The sequence below is a fragment of the Arachis hypogaea genome, chromosome 5 (genome assembly GCF_003086295.3).
Source record: "Arachis hypogaea cultivar Tifrunner chromosome 5, arahy.Tifrunner.gnm2.J5K5, whole genome shotgun sequence".
In the NCBI taxonomy this organism is placed as follows: Eukaryota; Viridiplantae; Streptophyta; class Magnoliopsida; order Fabales; family Fabaceae; genus Arachis; species Arachis hypogaea.
The window spans coordinates 89,241,878-89,245,648 of record NC_092040.1 but is presented as its reverse complement, the minus strand read 5'-3'; the positions used below and the strand labels follow the sequence as shown (position 1 = coordinate 89,245,648).

General features: G+C 44.2%; 1 non-coding gene across 1 annotated transcript; it reads right to left on the bottom strand.

The window, feature by feature from the left end:
• Positions 1-435: 435 nt before the first annotated feature.
• On the bottom strand, positions 436-543 carry LOC112804267 (small nucleolar RNA R71). Its single transcript, XR_003202883.1, has one exon. It is a non-coding gene; the product is annotated as a small nucleolar RNA R71 (small nucleolar RNA).
• Positions 544-3,771: the final 3,228 nt, after the last annotated feature.

The window sequence follows — 3,771 nt, the reverse complement described above, 5'->3', positions numbered from 1 at the left end:
AGGACCTGACCGAATTCTTCAAAGGAGAAGAACACATGGCAGCTGAAAACAACAATGCCAACAATGCAAGGAAGGTGCTGGGTGACTTTACTGCACCTACTCCCGATTTCTATGGGAGAAGCATCTCTATCCCTGCCATTGGAGCAAACAACTTTGAGCTTAAGCCTCAATTAGTTTCTCTAATGCAACAGAATTGCAAGTTTATGGACTTCCATGGAAGATCCTCATCAGTTTTTGGCTGAGTTCTTGCAAATCTGTGACACTGTCAAGACTAATGGGGTTGATCCTGAGGTCTACAGACTTATGCTATTCCCTTTTGCTGTAAGAGACAGAGCTAGAACATGGTTGGATTCTCAACCTAAAGAAAGCCTGGACTCTTGGGAAAAGCTAGTCAATGCCTTCTTGGCAAAGTTCTTTCCACCTCAAAAATTGAGTAAGCTTAGAGTGGAAGTCCAAACCTTCAGACAGAAGGAAGGAGAATCCCTCCATGAAGCTTGGGAAAGATACAAACAATTAATCAGAAAGTGTCCTTCTGATATGCTTTCTGAATGGAGCATCATAGGTATTTTCTATGATGGTCTCTCTGAACTATCCAAGATGTCTTTGGATAGCTCAGCAGGAGGATCTCTTCATCTGAAGAAGACGCCTACTGAAGCTCAAGAACTGATTGAAATGGTTGCAAATAACCAATTCATGTACACTTCTGAGAGAAATCCTGTGAACAATGGGACTAGTCAGAAGAAAGGAGTTCTTGAGATTGACACTCTGAATGCCATATTGGCACAGAACAAAATATTGACCCAACAAGTCAATATGATTTCTCAAAGTCTGTCTGGAATGCAAAATGCACCAAGCAGTACTAAGGAAGCTTCATCTGAGGAAGAAGCTTATGATCCTGAGAATCCTTCAATAGAAGAGGTGAACTACATGGGAGAACCCTATGGAAACACCTATAATCCTTCATGGAGAAACCATCCAAATTTTTCATGGAAGGATCAACAGAGACCTCAACAAGGTTTCAACAACAATAATGGTGGAAGAAACAGGTTTAGCAATAGCAAGCCTTTTCCATCATCTTCTCAGCAACAGACAGAGAGTTCTAAGCAGAATACCTCTGACTTAGCAACCATGGTCTCTGATCTGATCAAAACCACTCAAAGTTTCATGACTGAAACAAGGTCCTCCATTAGAAATTTGGAAGGACAAGTGTGTCAGCTGAGCAAGAAGATTACTGAACTCCCTCCTAGTACTCTCCCAAGCAATACAGAAGAAAATCCAAAGGAGAGTGCAAGGCCATCAACATGGCCGAATTTTGGGAGGAAGAAGAGACAGTGAACGCCATTGAGGAAGGCCTCACTGGGCGTCCACTGGCCTCCAATGAGTTCCCTAATGAGGAACCATGGGAATCTGAGGCTCAAACTGAGACCATAGAGATTCCATTGGACTTACTTCTGCCATTTATGAGCTCTGATGAGTATTCTTCCTCTGAAGAGGATGAGTATGTCACTGAAGAGCAAGTTGCTAAATACCTTGGAGCAATCATGAAGCTAAATGACAAGTTATTTGGAAATGAGACATGGGAGGATGAACCCCTTTGCTCACCAAAGAACTGGATGACTTGTCTAAGCAGAAACTGCCTCAAAAGAGACAGGATCCTGGGAAGTTTTCAATACCTTGTACCATAGGCACCATGACCTTCAAGAAGGCCTTGTGTGACTTAGGGTCAAGTGTAAACCTCATGCCCCTCTCTGTAATGGAGAAGTTAGGGATCTCTGAGGTGCAAGCTGCAAAAATCTCACTAGAGATGGCAGACAATTCAAGAAAACAAGCCCATGGACTTGTAGAGGATGTTCTGGTTAAAGTTGAAGACCATTACATCCCTACTGATTTCATAGTCCTAGAGACTGGGAAGTGCATGGATGAGTCCATCATCCTTGGCAGACCCTTCCTAGCCACTGCAAAGGCTGTGATTGATGTTGATAGAGGAGAGTTGATCATTCAAGTGAATGAAGAATCTTGGTGTTTAAGGCTCAAGGATATCCCTCTATCACTATGGAGAGGAAGCATGAAGAGCTTCTCTCAAAACAGAGCCAAACAGAGCCCCCACAGTCAAACTCTAAGTTTGGTGTTAGGAGGCCACAACCAAACTCTAAGTTTGGTGTTGAACCCCCACATTCAAACTCTAAGTTTGGTGTTGGGAGGTTCCAACATAGCTCTGAGCATTTCTGAGGCTCCATGAGAGTCCTCTGTCAAGCTAATGACATTAAAGAAGCCTTGTTGGGAGGCAACCCAATGTTTTATAATTAACTATTTTCCTTTGTTATTTTCTCTTTTTTTGTAGGTTGATGATCATGAGAAGTCACAAAATCAATGAAAAAAGCAAAAACAGAATGAAAAACAGGAAGAAAAAAGCACACCCTGGAGGACGCACCCACTGGCGTTTAAACGCCAGTGAGGTTAGCTGTTGGGCGTTTAACGCCCAGTCTGGCACCATTCTGGGCGTTTAACGCCAGAAAGGGGCACCAACTGGCGTTAAACGCCAGAAATGGGCAAGAAGCTGGCGTTAAACGCCAGAAATGGGCACCAGCCCGGCGTTTAACACCAGAAATGGCACAAAACGTGATTTTGCTTGCCATTTGGTGCAGGGATGACTTTTCCTTGACACCTCAGGATCTGTGGACCCCACAGGATCCCCACCTACCCTACCACTCTCTCTCTTCTTCACCCATTCACCAATCACCTCAACACCTCTTCCCCAAAAACCCCTCACCTATCAAATCCCATCTTTCTCTTCACCACTCACATCCATCCTTCATAAAACCCACCTACCTCACCATTCAAATTCAAACCACTTTCCCACCCAAACCCACCCTCAAATGGCCGAACCCTACCCTCCCCCTCTCCTATATAAACCCTCCTTCACTCCTTCATTTTCCCACATCCTAAACACCATTTCTCTCCCCTTTTGGCCGAACACAAAGCCATTCCCTTCTTCCTCTTTTCTTCTTCTTCTACTCTCTTCTTTCTTCTTTTGCTCGAGGACGAGCAAACCTTTTAAGTTTGGTGTGGTAAAAGGTAAAAGCATTGCTTTTTGTTTTTCCATAACCATTTATGGCATCCAAGGCCGGAGAACCCTCTAGAAAGAGGAAAGGGAAGGCAAAAGCTTTCACCTCCGAGTCATGGGAGATGGAAAGATTCATCTCAAGGGTGCATCAAGACCACTTCTATGAAGTTGTGGCCTTGAAGAAGGTGATCCCCGAGGTCCCTTTTTCACTCAAAAAGGGTGAATATCCGGAGATTCGACATGAGATCCGAAGAAGAAGTTGGGAAGTTCTTACCAACCCCATTCAACAAGTCGGAATCTTGATGGTTCAAGAGTTCTATGCCAATGCATGGATCACCAAGAACCATGACCAAAGTGTGAACCCGAATCCAAAGAATTATCTTACTATGGTTAGGGGGAAATACTTGGATTTTAGTCCGGAAAGTGTGAGGGTGGCGTTCAACTTGCCTATGATGCAAGGAGATGAACATCCTTACACTAGAAGGGTCAACTTTGATCAAAGGTTGGACCAAGTCCTCACGATCATATGTGAAGAGGGCGCCCAATGGAAGAGAGATTCAAGAGAGAAGCCGGTTCAACTGAGAAGGCATGACCTCAAGCCCATCACTAAGAAAAGGATGGAGCACACAAGAGACCCCACTCATCATGAGATCCCTGAGATTCCTCAAGGGATGCACTTTCCTCCACAAAACTATTGGGAGCAACTA